The following is an 18,973-nucleotide window of genomic DNA, read 5'->3' as shown; positions in this document are numbered from 1 at the left end:
CGACAACGCCGACAGCCACGAAGCTTGATCACTTTCACAATGGAAGCGCAGGGAAGGGGGGGGAAAATGTGAGCTCGAAATGGGAAAATTGAAACTCGCTGCCCAAATGGCCACTCGGATGACACCGTTCGCGTCGTGCCGGCGGCCGAGTGTGGTGTCGACGTGCGCGCTGTAAAACATTACTTCGTCAGGAGGAACAATGCCAGTCATAAGCAGATTTCGACATGAAATGATAAATTGCGATGTCAAGCGGAACGATGGACGGGCTCGGCACACCATCCTTGAATGATGGCTGCCAACGAACCGGCGAAAGGGGACCGGAAGAGTGCGTTGGAAAACTTTTGTGTTCACAAAACCTGCCCCGGCCCGTTTGTGGGCGAGGCTGCACGCCACGAGCCTCAGTAGTTGTAGGTCGTGAATGTAGGATAATTTTAAGGTGACATTCGCAGACGTTGCATCACTACTACTCTTTAATCAACGACCCACAGAAGACACAATTAAACCGAAGCTAGTGCGGTTTTTGTTCATGTATGTGTTACGATGAAAACGTATCATATTGCAAAGGACACTACAATTAGCTATATACTTTTAACTAAACTGTACAAAATATGTTAAATTTATTGTCACCAAGCTCTTGAATACTAAAATTAAAAATATTAAAAAACACAACCAGTGAAAATATAAAAAATCGTAATCAAACCTAACATAGACGAAAGTTACAAATACGATAATGAAGAATCTCCTAGAAACCGAAACAAAAATTGTGAACTAATGCTTAACAGGAAGATAGTAAAAATCGTAACAATACAATACAGTTAAAAAAGATAGAAAAACAATGAAATGTGAAGTGAAACTGTCAAAATCGCAAAGTTTAACAAAACTCTAAAAACAAAATCTCGAAAAATGGAAATTGCTAACATTTAAATGACTGTCATAATAAAATAAACTTGCATAAGATACAATTTGTCCTAACGGAAGGTTTTAAAGTCACTTAAAATCAGGGCAGCAAGTATGCAGTGGTTGCTTTCGATGATGGCTTCTTCGATTGTTCTTTTGCATTGAGTTGTAAAATGTAAATGAACTTGGTTCTTCTTCTTCTTCTTCTTCTTCTTGGCGTAACGACCTCTTGGTCATGCCTGCCCGTTAAGGGCTTACGAGACTTGTTTCCCTGTTGTACGTGGATAGTCAGTCCTCTCGTACAGGGGAGGGTCCGGTCTCGGTTGGGATTCGAACCCACGCCGTCGAGGTGGTGAGCCCCGGCGCTCATGGGCCGATTTTCTAACCGGCGCTACCGCTCGGCTGTCGCGGACTCCTTGGTTGGTTCATAATGTTTTACTCATCTTAATTGCTTTTATTTATTTCTTTTTACTCGTCATTTGGCATCTTGAAGCATTTAATGCAAAATGGTATATGGTTTCAAACATCGGACAGATCCCTGCAGTACCTTCGGCCCAAATTGCTTCGCCAACTAAGTCAGCTCCCACTTGCAAACTACATCTGATGAACCGAACATTCCATTGGTTTGCTTGCTTACTGAGTACGGAACATTAACCGTTTTCTGAAACGAACAAGAGACCAGCAGGAAAGAAAAATGCAGGAAAATAAATCCCTCAAACGCACCGACCATGCCGGACCGCCCGGGACCTCTGCGGACGACCTGATTTTCAACTATCAATCTGCCAGTCGGCGGAACGATTTATGATTATGTGCCTATAATTTTATTATTTATACTGTTGGTGCATTTTTGTGCCTTCTGCCTTCCTTTCCTGCACAACAAATCACCTGAAGCGGACAGGCCCGAGGCCCACGCGGAAGCTGCTCGATCAGACTCTGCAACGTCGGATCCTGCGGAACGGCGGCAAGTGATGAAATGTGGGCGCCATTTCAGCGCAATGAGATATTTGTTTTTCTTTTCCTTCCCATCAACTTCTTGCCGCTCTTCTTCTGCTACTGGCATGAGTACCGGTGGCCAGCGCTACCACGCTGAAAATTATGCATGCAAATATTTGCGAATCGACGGCCCTAACCGACGGGCGAGATTAGTTTCCGCTACATCAGAGCGGGGTTTGTTTTCTTGTTCGCCGAATTGGGGCTCGAAGCACGTGTACAAAGTCATCCATCCGAAACCTTACAACACCTCGTGGACGTCAGTGGGTGAGTTTATAAAAAGATCACGCAGGACTTTGTTGGACTTCGGAAGGAAATGATGGTCAAAATTGTTGAAAAACAGTTCTTTGAATTGAAAAATGGATCCAACAATCTTACATACATCATAGTGTAAAATAACAATTCTTTGTTTCTTAAGTTAGATGGTCGCGCAAGCCTATTTTATCGTGCTACTTCTATTATTATTATTTACCCAAAAATAACAAGCACAAAGCCCATTGTTCCCAACCTATAAACATGTTCAGAAAATGTGAATAAAAAGCGGAAATTCCATCTTGAGGCCTTTTATTTACAGGATCCGTTACCGCCTGCAAGCATTCCGATAAACGGTGACGTCAAAATGCCCCCGTTTTAACAACTTTGTACGTCAAACGGGCCAAACGCTCGAGGAGCTGCTGATTGCAGAATACATTGTGACTCATGTCTTGCACGGCACGGGACCAATACATACTTCCACCCGCATTCGAAGAGCGGAATGGCAAAGTACGAGAACTGATGATTTACGATACGCCGTCGCTGTTGGCCAGGTGATCCGCTGATGGAAGCAGAGCTTGCCTCGAACGAGATTCCGCCAACACACGCGAGCATCTTTATCGAGGATTACGGTTGATTTTCTTAGCAAAAGTAATTTGAAACACTGACCTCTTATGTTTTTTTATCATGTTCAATAGTATTAATCATTTTTAGTGCGAGGTGATTCGAGTGCAGTTAATGTGTTTACATTCTTAACGAGGAACGTCAGTTAATTAAAATCAGAGTAAAAATAAATAATAAATTGGAAGTGATCTTGTTTCATTTTTTTGTTCAACTAAATAGCCTCCACTAAAACACACCATGAAATGACTTTTACGAACGTTCGATTTTCATTTCCTTTTTGCTTGCCTCCTATACACTCACAGGTTGTAAGTGTAGATTCCATGCTTTTCCAATTCAATATATCACCATTTGTGGCATGCAAGCTTTCAAATCTCCATCCAAATTACATGGGATGCCCTATTTTTTGAAAAGTTCCTCTCTAATTCGATGCGGTTCTTCTGTCAGATTCAATTAGCTGATTGTTTTTCGTCATTTTCCACTTTACCTCCCGTGCCTGGTTGGCAGTCGAAACCCATTTTCAATTGATTTATTTTACGATCGCAGGCCCCGTGACAGTTTTCACTTACTTTTGGGCTGCATCTTTTCCCGAGAAAGAACAGAGACGAAATGACGACAGACTTCAGAAGCGCCGGTTTTCGTGACCAGGGCATCTCACCGGTTTGAATCGATTGCACATGATAGTGAAACAGAGGGAAAAGCGGAAATTTTCCTCCCGCAGCACGGCACGGAGACATTTGCACGCTTTTATCAGTCGCTTCAGCAATTCCGTGGAGTGCCAGCGCCATTGTGCTTCCAGGGCCGACCATTCGCATTGGCACCGGCTTTTCACGAGCCCCATCCCATTCCGTTGGTGGGGTGGTTGGGTCACCCCACCAATTTTCCATACGAAAATCGGAAAATCGTGCCCATTTACACACCTACACACATGCACTTACGCGTTCCGTTTGGCTCATCGTCGAATGATAAATTATCCTTTCCGACACGATGCTTCGCCCTCGGGGTTTTTCCTGGTTTGTTTTTTTCCATCCTCCTATTCCATCAAACCAACACACCAACCTCGGCCCCACCCGGAGATGGTGTCTTACCGCAAACCAGGACGGGGCCCTTCTCTTCCACGCGCCCCCCATAACCACACATACACACACGTCATTGAATTTTCCCGGCAGCATCCATTTCACTTTGCGACGCCGTCGAATGTCCCTTTTGCTCACGATCCTTCCATCGACGAGTGGAGAAAGCGGCCGGAGGAAAAAAGTGGAAGTGAAAAGCAGAACGCAGAATGGCGTTTTGTGGCCCGTGACACACAATAGTGGAAGCACTTGGCCAACAACCATTGAATCCTTTGAAAGGAAACGATGGGGCAGCCAGGAGAGGCAACGGGCGGATGCTTGGGAAACACACCGAAAGGAAAATTCAAACAACTTTATCGGCGACGTATAGAAAATGAATCAGCACAACACTTCGAACTCTCCTCCGCAGGTCGGTTGCGACAGGGTTTTCCATCCGTCTTCGCCCCTCGGTTGTCCCGGTTTCTTAGCTAAGTGAGGTTTTTCTCGTAAGTCTAGTAGGTTTTTTTTTCATTCTTTCAGAAAAATCAGTTTCTCCTTCCCGCCTGAGTGAGTGTCTAGCTCGGGAAAGATAATCCAACGGCATCCGGTTTTGCTTGCCTTTCGGTCGCCGTTTATCGCGCTGGATGCTGATCAGCTTGCCAGTCAGTCCGAGGAAAGTCCAACCACGAGATAAGACGGTGAACTTCCTGGCCTCGATTGTAGTTTTTCTTTTCGTTGGGCACGCGTTTTCTACCCCAGCTCTCTAGCAGCAGCAGGAAACTTGCACGACGAAGCAAAACGTGCTGCCCAAAAGAGTGGCCGAAGAAGTTTTCTTCACAGTATTTCAAAGAGCATGGAGAGGACAAAAAAAAAGATGCAGAAAGGCTGAAGAAACATAATCATTCAGGATAAATATTAATCATCGAGATATTACCACTTCGAGCGGCAGAAGAGTGGAGTGAAAGGGGCCAGTCGGTGAACTATATCTGATCTATTTCGAGTTTTCTTCTTCGAAGGGAAACGAGTTTCCTTCTTGAATAATCCTTCCAAGGATATTCTATCCACGACTCATGGAATGTCATTAGCAATATCAAGTTCTGATACCACAATTATGTTTCTTGATTTTGTTTCCCTTTTCTGCTCCACTTAATTACTACAAGCAGTTAATAAAATTATTCCCGAGAAAGTTGATTATACTTAACAAGTCGTGTTTTTACAGTCAAGCTATTTGTAAACTTGGATGGAGGAGAAAACAACTTTTTGCTTAACGATAACACGGCATAGACATTTTGCCAGGGACTGAAACATTTGAAGCGACTTTAAAGCGGATATCATTTCCGGTTCCGGTGCCCCGGACGGTTGATAAAGGATAAACCGGTGGTCTACATTTTATCTTGAGCATGATTAATTGATTCGCGTCATGCAGACCGAACGCAATCTTGTTGTTCGCAGTTTTTTCGCTTACGTTTCTGCGAATGGTAATATTTGAGAATCAAGCAACGTCTTTCGAAGATGTTCTTCCATGGTTTGGACTTCCAGAGAGTGAAAAAAATTTGTACTGAACAGTAAAACTTTTTGGATTTCAATAAACACGACTATTTTTATCAACAAGCTCAACCAATTTATTATTCTAAGATAAATTAATTAGAAAAGTCTACCTTACCTAATTCATGCGAAATAAAAAAGAACTTCTAGGAAATTGATTCACTCATTGCATTTACTCACTTTTCTATCGGTAGTGAACAAAGGAGTGAATTAATTTACCTCCAGCAAATAACATAGGCTAAAAATGGTACCGATCGAAGCAAAAAGAATCCTTCCCTCTTTCAAACCATAGTAGGCACAGCCGTCGTTGAAAGGATTCGTCGGTTTTGGTCCAGGAAAAACCTGCCGCAGAAAAGTTACTCCAACTATCGTAATCGACGTATCTTCGGTCGCGTGGTACGGCGCATCGGAGAAGACAAACGGGAAGTGGAACCCGGGAGTGGATGGAATTTTCAATTACAAACCGGATATGGAACAAACAGATATTCCGGACAAATGGTAAACGTCGCCACAGCGGACAGATGGAGAAAGTTTTTTGATTTGGCAAACCCTCCGGCCCTTGCGTGGTTTTTCCTCTCCTAGTCTTTCCATCGGGGACGCATCCCCGGCATCCGTCCACCCAACGGCGAACGTCAGATGTGACCAACTTATCGTTTCGGGTTGAAGCACCCTCTGAATGCAGCCAGCCAACCGAAACCGATGCTCGACTGCGTGTTTGTTCCCGGTGGTCAGGTCCTCTAGGGATCCTTTTGTGATCGAAACGGGAGGAAAGCTTCTGGGTTTCTCGCTTCATATCGCGCCCATCCGCTCGCTTGCCCGCTCCCCGCTTTACAGGGAGTTCCCGGGGCAGATGATTGCGAGTGGTTTAGCAAACTAAAGTGCATTCTTGCGCTCGGGAAAACCCGACCGATAACTGGTGCCCGGTGTGCATTTGGCTTGCTTGGCGCCGGAAAACGATAACCGAACTAGTTAGTGTGTGACATGGAAGGATACTGATAGGGCGTGGAAAGTCCTTTGGAAAGTGGAAAAGCGCAGCCTTGCTCTGATGAACAGTCCAACGAACGCAAGGAGCCTGAAGTGCGTTGATCTGAAACGTAAGTAACTTTGGTAATTGTAAAAGGGATTCTTTCTCTACTTCAAGTTTCTCTCCATATCTTGTAGCAAGTTTTTAATTTAAGTATCTTTTTCGTTTTTTAAGATAATATCAAAGGGTAAACTTTTTCCTGAGCGGTTTTTGTTTAACTCAAGGATAAGGAGAAAAGCTCTAACTTTCTGAACATTTTTATTCCAACTACGCACGTTTATTAGAAAGTTCACTGAATAAGTTATACAAATTTGCTCGTATCTACGGTAAGTTTTTTATTTCGTTTCACAAAATGTAAATATCTGTATTAAGAACTTTTCCATCATCATACTACAACTATGGTAATCTACCATTTACCTTACAACTTATGAAAAGAGGGCTTGAGCTAGATTTCTCTCAAGAAAAGTTTTGATCTGATTTTTTTACATATGTATATCAACCATTCGAAAAAACCATACACTGATTGACAACTCGTGACCGTTGCTCGGCTAAATAAATATTTCACCGTAACACATGGCACAATCTCTAGCAATTTGCTCGCATACAAGAATATCATTTCAGTCTATTTGTAAGCAAACGTTTGCCAGATTACGGGAATAAAAGGGAGAGGATAAGGGATGGAACAGTGGATAGAAAAATTCGCATGTACCGAGACTTTGCAGAGTTACCGTTGTCATGTAATCGGTTTGCTGATATCATTTTATACAACAGTAAACCGTCGCTCTTTGGGGCGGGTAAAGAGGTGCTAGGTAGGATTTAGACTCGGATTTCGTTGTTTGCCAGCTTACAGGACATGATTTCCTGTTGCAAAACGACAACCATCGTTTAAAAAGTGAGCCAGAAATCCTTTTCCGAAGCATGCTTGCACGGAGCAGCATCCGACGCGATGCCGTGTGGCCTTCCATGTGGTTCTTTTGCGCACCGGAGTGCGGATGTCACCGTGTCAAAAGTGACGGCCCGAACAGCGGGAGTCAGTCGGCGGAATCGATCGTTCCGGATGGAGGCAAGCTGGGAAAATGCGAAGGAAGCAACCCAAAGCATAGCTATCTCCATCGTTGCAAGTGTCTTTCTGACGCGTTGCTTTCTCGACCCCGGAAAAATCGGGCATCTCTTGGGGTGAACTAGGAACGAATCGAGATTGACGTAAACATGGCATACGGAGGGTGCACTTGTGTCTTGGGTGCGTATTGTTTGCTCATATTTGAGCAACCGAACAACATAATTTCGACATATTACTCCCGACCCGGTATTAAGGGAAGGGGTCCACACTGGGCGAACCATAAACGCAATTTTGATGCTTGCATTAGAGAAAATTAAAGAAAAAAATAACCTGTCACATGAATCATTCGCCCGCCCAAATGACATGCGAACTCTTGGGACGGGGTTTGGCAAACTGGTGCGGACGGACGAAAAATATTTCCTTGACAGATGTAGCAATGGGTATCTTGGGCGAATAACAATATGAGAAGAACATCAAGAAATCCATACCTAACGTCGCAATTAAATTAAAGTAAAAATAAAAAATAAAAACGAAAAGAAAGTGCAATTCTATGATTGATTTTATATTACGCCTAATACCTATTTTTCAAATAACAAAAAGTTTAACAGCATGGATTTAAAGAGCAGTACAATAGTATTGAACAAAGTATGTGCCATGTGCGTTTCTAAAAATCAGAAAGATAGCTTTTCTAATACATTCTCTCCAATTTCAAAATTTAGCTTAAATATAAATACAATCTAATAAACGCTCCAAAAGTCTTAGGTAGGAAATTAATATAAAAAAGGAACATCCTGCAACTGACATAACATGTCTACATTTCAGAAACTCTTCAATTTCCGGACCATCGGAACTGGAAGATGGCAGTAAGATTTCCACTGACATTCTAATAACTACCCGGTGCCAACGATGCAACTTTTCCCCTTTCGAACACAAATGGTAAGATGTCCGCTTGCTTCGCCTTTTTTTCTCTCCTCCTTTTGGTCGGAAAAGAACTTTGCATAAGTCTTATCGGTTTGTACATCATCCGTTGTGCGAACAACTTTCTTTACGAAACTGTTTCCGGTGACGATTGCTGCGGTTCGTAGGGGTTGCCGCGGGTTGGGTTAAACGAGAAAAGGGAACAGCACGAAAACCACTACAGAATCTTGATACTGGAATCAGCAAAAGTTTCGAATGCTCCCTCACCGTTCAATGTCTTGTTTTTTTTTCTTATCACACTCTTTTCTGCTGAATTGGACCTTCGTTTCAAGCGGGTTGAAAACATTTGACGGGTTGAAACTAAATGCAATTCGAATATTTGCTAGCTGTTACAAAAAAATGTCACAAGGACTTTTCTTTATTCACATCTTTTCGACACACGAATGCAATTAAGTTACCAAAACCATATCCTCTTTTGGGGTGACACTAATGTATCATGCATTATTACTATTCAAAAGCATGTATCATTTACCTAATGGAGTCCTCAACTGCAGGGGCCGAGGAGGGGAGAATTCACACTGCCCTTCCGATTTTCCGGCATTTAGGCATCCCTTCGTCCTTCTTCCCACACCGGAACTAGCCGGAACCCGGCCCCTTTTTCTTCGCAATCGCATAAAGTGTTCCATTTATGCATACAAACAAGCCGCCATTTACATATCTTTGAAGACGATTTTGATTTATCGTTGTTGCACTATCGTTGTGTCCCAACGTGCGCGACGAGAAGAATGTCTAGAGATAACGATGGTTCCATTAAATGTGTGCGCTAGAAAAATGTCGCAGTAAGTTGAGCAGTTCCCCTTTGTAGTGATACATTTTTAACATAATTTATTTCGTCAAAATCACATCATTTGTAACAACAACACCCTTGGCGGTTCAATTCAAGTGACTCAATCGAAAGACGAGAAGTATTTCGTGTTTTCATATATATTTTTAACGCTACACAATAGGAGCGAAGGACATTTGACATTTGAATGAAAATACAAATCGTGTTTTTCTGGTATATAAATTCAAATTAGTATGTTACACTTTTACACCGACAAATTCGAAGCAAATTCCGCCCGGCTATAGAAAAGAAAGCCTAACGATATTTCCAGCAATCGTGCATCGCTTTCTTCAATCGACATGACATACGCTGGACAGCGCTGGCCTTTGTTTATCTCCGCTCAAGTGCAAGTGAAAGCCACCATTCATGTTACAACACGTTGGTAGGCGTAAGTAATGCGTCCATTTTACGCCATTCGGCCTCATCGAGCGTACTAATCGCCCCAAACGCGCGTGTGTTCCCTCGATCGACTTTCCATCTCTCCATTCCGGGTGGGTTGGCTTTGGCCAGGCAAATTGTGCATTGAATCAAATGCACTCAAAATGCAATTCATTCGGAACGTCACGCACAAACGCGTTCAAATGCTGCGAATTAGACGACGGTTCCAGGAAACTGGCAATGAGGCTTAAGGAAGTCATCATTTGGTTTGTCATCAAGTCTGTCGAATTTTCCGCGCGTATCGCCAGAAGCCAGTTGAATGCACAAAACTGGTGAAAGAATGCCGACGACAAAAGGATGCAAATACTTGCTCGGAGTGGCAGAATGCATGACGATTAATATAATTTCCGGCAACAGGGACCATTCGGCCGGTCATTTATGCTTAATCGTGCGTACGTGTTTCGGCATTAATAATAAAAATCAAATTAATTACAATTAAAGCGTTAAAGGGTACTACATGGGTGTTACCTTTTATCGCGCGCGGAAGGTGGGAAAAACCACCTCGCCCGAGGTTCGTTTATCAATTTCATCTCCAGCCGGGGCACCGATTCGGTTTGATTTACGCAATCCAAAGGTAGGTCCGTTTCCATTTGACCAACCGTTCTACGAAAGGGTAGGTTTGGTCGCGGGGGGTGCAAAAACAACAGAGTGTAAACTGGGTAAAAGCCAGTTACCACCCAAACCAAAATCAAACGCTGAAAAACAATCCCATTGGCCGCGGAAAAGTGGCTAAATTCCACCGGAACGGAAATGGCCTTTAATGTGGTTTTCTTGCGCCGAAATTCCACCCACAAAATTTCGAAACACTTTCACCGCGCGTTAGATTTAGCGTGAAACGACTCGGAGCCGGCAACGGTTTTCCGGTGCGAAGCGGCGTAGCGGTTATGCAATGCTTACCATTCTAACATGGTTCAAAAGGGCATTATGTGCACCGCCAAAAAAAAACAAACGTAAAACTATCATCAACACACAAACGAGCCTCTGTTCGGTCGGTTGCTGGTGTGATTCTGGTGTTTAATGGAGCGATGAAGTCATAACTTCACCCCATGTCGCCAAATCGAGCAATAGAGGATAGCAAGACAACAAACGGACCGTTTTATTCCATTTCTCACGCACACCTCCATTTTGCCTTGTGTCCTTTATCTACCGCAATAATCAAATTAGTATAAAATACACCCCAAAAGCTTCCTTTCAAAATAACCATTAACGAAACACTTCACTGGAGAATCGTCCTTCCCAAGAGGTTGAGGATAAAATCTGTTCGAGGAGAAAGTCCTAGAAAGCAAAGAGAGAGGGCCAGCAGACATAAAATAATGACCATCATATGCATATCCTCATAATTCTTTTTTACTCATAGTATGGTATGGGAGTATGCGCCGTTTAGAAATACTGAAACCTCTGCGAAGGGTTGTATAATTCGGCAGACTGTTTTTTAATCCAAGCTAAAAATTAAAGAACAGCCTTAACGCCTTTTTAAGTGTTCTCGTTTGGGAAAATATTATTCCATATTTTCCTGCATTCCGAGGTGTTCTAATAAAAAAATTAGAATGTTTTTGGTTTCAGATAAATATAATTTCCTTCCAATAAATCAATTTCATAGCTATTTGCCACTGTTTGACTATTCTGACCTTTCTTAAATTCCATCATTAATGTTGCATTATATGACAACGCAAATTTAAAAATTTGAGATAAATAAGATAAATATTACTTTATGATAGTGGGCACATCTCAGAGCTTTGCGTACATTTCAACTTCAGCTAACAATCTGCCGATGTTCCAAAGTTTTATCAACGCTTCCATAATGTGCACCATCCATTCACATTCACTCATTTTTCGCAACATCCTCATGCCATTGTGGAGACATTTGCGAGACCATTTTCCACCAGGACCGGACTCTTTTCCGTGCGCCGTTAGGCATGCTCCCGTTGGAAAGCGGGAAAAATGCTTGTTAAACGGGCCCGGGCATGTGATGGTTTATAAAAATGCTATAAAAATAATAAATACAACGCAGCGCAAAATTTGTTATTATGTTTATTGCAAGCTCCATCTTATCGTCTGCACCGAACAGACCGGCTCCCATTTTGTTTCCATCCTGCCCAGGGGTACATAACATTTTACTGCCGCCAGAGTGTGAGCGTCTACATTAAATTCCGTTCGTTTCAGTTTTTTTTTTTTGTTTTCTCGAGCTCGCGCTTTTTATTGTGACTGTCCTCTTTTGTTTCTCCTCCGGTTGCCTTTTTGTCCGGCACTTTTCGGCACGGATCCGGAGCACTTCGCGCGCGCTCAGCACAATGGCGATAACACTTCGGCGAACATGTGTTGCCGTAAGGTTTTCCCCATTTGGCCGTGTTATGGTTTAATAACTTTATGCTAATTGACGATGATCGCTTTCGGGGTGGCCTTTTGTTTCCGGCGCCGAATCGGTGACATTTTTCAATTTTTTCCTCTTTTCATTCCGAAACGTTTCTCTCATAAACCCCCAGGCATGGGGTGGGAGTACTGAACATGCTATTCGAAACATGCCCATGCGCTATCTTCCGACGTGTCTGATGGCTTGAAGAATTTCTTCACACCCTGGGTTTTTTTTTTATTGTTGCGACCGACCCAACGGCTCTGGCGGAATCGTGGCAAAAGACTCGATCGATCGTCACGTGCACGAAATCGTTGCATGAAACGTTTACGCTCGAACGGTCCCCAAGTCTATCCGGTTCCGGATTGATGTGCCCAGGGCGTAACGTTGTAAGAGTAAAATCCTTCGCAGCAGCAGGTGCGAACCGGTAGTGTATGTGTGTGCGTGAGTGAGATGATGTAAAGCAGATGTTCTCCAACACCCAGGTTTTCGCTCGTCCGGTGCAGACAACAAGGTGCAACAAGTTCCATACGGCAAAAGAAGGGAAATGTGCATCCAGCAGCCTCCGAGAGTGCATCGAAAGTGAGTTGATACGGGGTGAAAAAGGCGCCGGTAGAGCTGCTGATGATCAATCAATGCACAGGGAAATGCACTCGGGGAGTGTGTAGACTAGTTTATTTGATTGGAATTTATTGGCTTGGCTTTGGGGGCGGACCACAACGGCTGCACGATGTTGCCCGACACAGTCAATTGCTTGTTTACCGCTGGGATGGGTGGAATACTAAAAAAAGTTCAGAAAACTCGCAAGCAAGCAAGAGGTAGCAGACGTTGGATCATCTAAATAATTGGATTTTGGTCTAATGTTGGGCTTGTTGGAAAAAGTCGTTGGTCATTGGTCAGCAACATGCGAAATGAAGAAGTGACGCAAGATAGACTTGAAAAAAGGTCTACTCTTGCGATTAAAACACATACCTGGAACAAAACATAACATAACAAGTTATCCAAAAGGAGTTAAATTGATTTGAGAAATACCAACCAGATACCCTAAACGAAGTTGCAAGTGTTTTAATTCGTAAACTACATTACAACTGCCAATAGTTCTTTTGCCTATTAGATTTGAATTTGTAATTGTTAAACCTTGTTCTTCTCTTTGTAGTGTTTACAGCCAATTTCCCTATTGTTTGAAATTATTTTATAATAAAGATATTGTTTTCATGTTCATCGAGTAGTCAAAACCGATTGCAAATGTTTATGTTATTTTCCATATCATCATGTTTGTTCACAATTTGTTAATTTAAAACCGTTGAAAAATGATTTGAGGTTGCTATACTTCTTTTTGAAAAATATTTGCTGCAACTTATGATTTGAACAATGCAAATTTTTAATGGTAGGAATCTACAGCTAAATTTTGAACTTCCTCCTAAACTTTTACAGAAACTTATCCGTACAGATATCGTATAGAAGAAACGATAGCTTTCACTCGGAGATTTCTCGTTTGATAGTAATGATTTTGGATCATTAAGTTTTTTATAAACATTTGTTACTATTTTGTAAGCTCTACTAGAATGTTCTGCCAAGTTGGATGGAATCTCCCGGCGACCAAGGCGTCAACGGTATAAAGTATAGATTTTTCTTATGCGTGATTCGTAATAAATGCCTATCAAGTATTTAGCGTAGCCTTTTTCATCATGCCTGTTTCCAACGGTAATGTTAAGTGGATTTCTCCAATAAAATGGAAGAGACCTTTTACAAAAACCAAACGATACTCAAACACATGAGTTTACGAGTTTATCATAACGAAAAAATTATAGGCAACGTGCCCTACTGCAAAAGGAAACTCACTTAGCAACTGTCTTCATTTTTTTGGGCCAACCCTAATCAACACCCTAGTCCTAAAGCCTTGAACTCATAATTGGATTAGATGTTATTATATAGGGCTTTCTCGGAAATTATCGACCCCCGGGTTCTGCTCGTCAGAGTCATCAGCCGTAATTCCGTAATTTTCAATTTGGGGTTAAAATAATTTACATGAAAATTTACTGCTCTCAATTAGCAGCAGCACAGCCCGCAAGAAACCGGCAGTTGGCAGTCGTCATATTTTCCCTCTTTTTATCGCTCACGAATGCTGCCATTTTTCACATCCTCAACATCGCGAAGGGCCACGCGTAGGCAGCGAATAAAAAACCCAAATGAAATGGCAACGCTTTCCCGTGAAAAACCCGGGGTCACACAACACATGGCGTGCCGATGGGGCGCGAAATTATTTCCGCCCGGCCGTGCTCCGGAGAGCCACATCTGTGCAATCGATGCGAAGTGAATGTTCATTCTGCCGGCGCCTGACAATTATCACTCCAGGCGAAACCCCTTCGGACGATCTCGATGCGTGCCCAGAACGCACGGAGCAGCACTGTGCGCTATTTAGTGCGTCATTATGATCGAGTGCATCCGCTGTCGATGGGCCATCGCAGCTCGCAGCCGCGGCACCACCGTCCTTTTACAAAATGGCCTTCGAACGGAGCAAGAGCAGCTTTCATCATAACAGTCACTGCTCATAAGTTAATTAAGTCTCGAAAGATGATTTACCCCGCAGTGTTTCCCCACATTCGCACCGTGTTCTACAACGCTGGTACGAGTGAGGTCATATTCGGAACGGGAATTTCAAATCTGCCAAGCCCTATAAATACCTCCGGTGCATCGTGTCCACCGGGACAATCTGGAGGGCGGACCAAAACAGAAGAAAAAAGAATCCCACTCATTCATCCGCTTTGCGAATGATATCGACTGCGAAATTGCGTCCCTAATTAGCTCGGATGCCCTCGCCACGCATGCAACACCATCGCACATGCAATAGACCGTGCTCCGGAGGGCACATTAGCATACATTCGTTCGCATCGGAGCATTACCGTAGCCCACTGGAATTTTCTCTTCTCGCAGTGGGAACATTGAAGCCAAAGTCAATCAATACCTTTGCCAGCAGCACGTATTTGTTCTATGATTATTTTCATCATTGTTGCACAATGTAGACTCTATTTCTGATTGGAATTTCGTTTGACAATGTGTAATGTTGTATTTTGGAATGGTTTGATACAGCAATGTTTAATATTCCACCTGAACTGACTTTCTATGGATTCATTATTTTGTCAATTCTGTACAACATGTGTGTAGGTAACGAAATGAAAGGCCTAGAATAAACAATTATTCATATAGACTACTAACAAGAATCAAATAAGAAACTGAAACTGGCCAATTTTCATTTGAAAGTGTTTCAAATAATGTTTCATAGTTTCAAATCTCATTTCTTTGTAACATTTTCTTTCGGTTTAAAAGAGTAAAAAAAAGTTGTTCGATTTCCATTTGACAAGTTTTTCCCTCCAAAAGGGATTATTCATTTGGATAATGTGACGATCCAATTAGACGCACTTTCCACGTTACAAGTTTCACTTCGCACACTCGAGCAAACAATGTAATGAATGCTGTAATGAACGAACCGGAGGGGGCACATCAAGTGGAAAAACTTCACCCAATATCGGAGAAAGATATAATAAAGACTTTCCAACGAACGAGTGGTTGAACAAAATAAAAAAAAAGACAATCCCCATCCCCTTGGACGAGATAATAACGCGAAAAGTTGCACAATAATGATTTATTGTTTATTAAACAATCAAGGATGAGTTTGAGAAGAAAACTTTTCCCAATACATTCTCCAGGGTTGGCGTCGTAAGGTTATTTATTTATTTTTTTCCTTGCCCTCCCTAAGCGAGTATCACTTTTACATTTTCCGGATTTTCGCCACTCACTTCAAGGAAAAAGGGGTTTGCCGGCGAATGGAACTGTTGGGGATAGGTCAGGGGGGCAAAACGGTGGATGAAGGAAAAGGATCACTTGGTGGAGTGTTGGCAAAAGTAACTTAAGTACATCCGAGACAATCTTGGTGTGCCAAGCGAAAGGGTTTTTTGAAGGTAAAGTGAACGAGGAAGGGGAGTGAAACGCCACGTTTGGGGAGAATACGTAGAATTTCAAAAATGTAAGAAGCGAAGTTCAATGGAAACTTTTCCCAGCGTTTTGTTATCTTGTTTCTACCCTGTGCTCATTGGAAGAGAAACCGTGCAAAGTCGACGGCATGAGAGTACTTCTTACAACCGTCGACTCTATTTTCAATTTGTACATTTTCCTAGCGCCCTCGAGACGAGCGAATAAAGGGAAATAGGGAAGCCGTGATAGAAAAATACGAACTCGACACGGTTGAACCGAAAGCAGCTAAACAAAAATTCCTACTGTATCCGTTCTCGACAACTTTACGAGCGGAAGATAGTAGAACCACCGTGAGAAGTGTGTCGAACCGGGAAAACCTTTCCAGGATTCTCACATCCACGGCTTACATGGTGACGTGTGTACGAGTTCTGCCTCGTACAACACCCAGTCTTTCCACATACTTTTGCGTGCTTTCACGTGTCAACTTTTGTGCAACATTCTTCACATTCGCTGCTTTTTCACTTTTCGGCGCAACTTTTCCTTTGCTTTTCCACGGCACAACTGGCTTCCTATGCCACATACTCGAAACCGGATGGTATTAAACAATAGTTGCTGCACACATTTTCCCTGTTTCATCCCGCATCGAAATTTTCTCTCCTGTTTTTCCTTGGATGGAAACGATGTTCAGTTTTTGTTTTTCTCACAACGACTTTTCAGCACACAGCAGTCCCGCTGCGCCCTTCGAAACAATATCGAATTGATGAAGTTGGAAGGAGAAAAATGTGGCACCATCTTTTCATCCACAAATGTTCGATATGGTTTGTGGAAGCCCCGTGTGAGGAAAAAAAAAACCTCGAACCATAATGCAACTGCTGCAGTGAATGCAATTTTTCATATTTTCGATACGAAACTTTCGCCCAATTTTGCGCTTTTTTCCCGCTTCCAATTGTTCCACTCGGTGGCGCTTGAGTCCTCCGCCTTTTGGCTATTGCTTCGCGCGGACTTTTCGCTGACAAACACTGCACAGCTAGTGCGGGGTTTTGGTATTAAATTTCCTCTTCGATAGAACCAGTCCCTCAAGCTTCCAATTTCACTCGTCCAACACTCGGCTCCGCAGCTTCCAATTCTCGTGGCGAGGTCCGCGGTTCGGCCCTCGCCCAACTGAACACGCCCGGAATTGAAAAAGTTCCAATTCCATCGGGGTCAATTGTTTCGGAATTATTTAGCCTGAATGGTTAGCAAAAGCTGTTATTATTTACCATCGGAGCAGGAGTGGCCTCGATGCAATCAGTCAGCGGTTGAGAGGTGGAAGAGTGGAATGTGTGCGAAGAAAAACTCGGGAAAAAGCAATCGTTCCAGAAGCAGAGAATGCAGTTGCGAATTCCAACACCACAACAATCGATTGTCCTTGTTATCCGCGGAATGAAATTTGTTAGTGTATTTAATACTATTCAGTTGATCAAAGAAAAATAATCAAATCAAACTTGAGAGATGAGATCCTTGATTAACAAAAAACTATGAACGAACATTTTTAGCGTCCAGGAATATTTCCAAAAGCTAACTTAAAACCTTTGGAAGACAATCAAAATAACTATTGAAAAAGATTCGAAAAATTACTAGTTACGAGTCTGTAATCCTTATTTAAAGCCCTTATGTTCAGCTTAAGACCCATCCGTTAATCGCATCGTGTAAGTTACTGCTGATTAAAAGCTCGCGATTGGCCGACACTTTTAAAAGCTCCGCTCGATTCCGTGGTAAACCTGTCGCTTGCTCTTTGCAACACTTTGCACCTTCGGGAAGAGTGTCGTCCTTTTGCCTTGGCCCATGCACATCCTTCGATGATTAAGGGTCGTCGGCGAGCGCGTGTTAATTAATTACAACTTATAAATCGTCACGCTGCATCGACGAGTGCGCAAAGTGCTGGCGAAATTTTACGCCATGTCAAATTAAGAACCCGAAACACGATAATGATAATTTACTATTATGCAAACAGTAAACAGGCCACTCGGATCCCACCCATGTGCGTATGTGTGTGTGTGTATGGCTGTGTAACTGCAGAGAAGGTATCACGCTGGCTTATAAATTATTTTAATTTATTTCATTATGCAAAACATCCCACCGGTCGGACTCGAGGGAGGAAGGGGAGCAACGGGGCTTGGGTTCGGGTGACCAGAAAACTGGCTACTGGAAAACCCACACCGGCATCGACGAGACGTGGGCATGTGTAGCCCGTTCAGTCCGCAGTGCAGCGGCCCATGCCGATGCACCGGGGTGGATTCATGCCGTGCTAATATAAATGTATATCGCCATCATTTCTGTCAAGCGAGCGCACAATGGATGGCCATTGTTGCCGGGTGGTGGCGATGGTGGAGGTGAAACACATTCGAAACGCAAAACGCAAGCATTAACGTCGACGGGTCGTCTTGCGCGCCTCACGAGACACACCGAGGCCGATGCAGGAAATTCCCGGCCAGCTGATTTATTTCCTTGGCCCGCTGTTCGCGGGCGAGTCCCTCCGCCCGGTCTTCAAGGCGCGGACACATACCAGCACACCTTCCTTGAAATATAGCGCACGGCGGCGCTGGAAGAAGATGAATATCGCTGTCCTCCTTCCGAGATGGCGGAAACAAAGGACAATTTTTGCAACCGACTCCCGGCGACGCTCCCGGCGGAGTACCTGGCCGCGTGATCTGAATTCCATCCGCACAAGAGCCTACCAAAATTGATGCACAATGGGAAAGTGCTCATTCAAAAATAGAAATGTTTGCGAAGACAGTTGAAAATATCTGCAAAATAATATATTAAAGGAAAGAAGTTATTCTGAGCTGAAATCAATCAGCTAGAGATAGATATTTCCATCAAATAGTACATTTTGGAAGTTTGGAAGTTGAGTTTAAGTAACATAAAAAATGGATGGATAAATGCATGGATAGAAGAAAGTTAATTCCATGCGTTGGTTATATTCTTTGGT

The sequence above is a fragment of the Anopheles coustani genome, chromosome 3, assembly GCF_943734705.1.
Source record: "Anopheles coustani chromosome 3, idAnoCousDA_361_x.2, whole genome shotgun sequence".
NCBI classification, from domain to species: domain Eukaryota; kingdom Metazoa; phylum Arthropoda; class Insecta; order Diptera; family Culicidae; genus Anopheles; species Anopheles coustani.
This window is presented reverse-complemented; position numbering follows the sequence as displayed.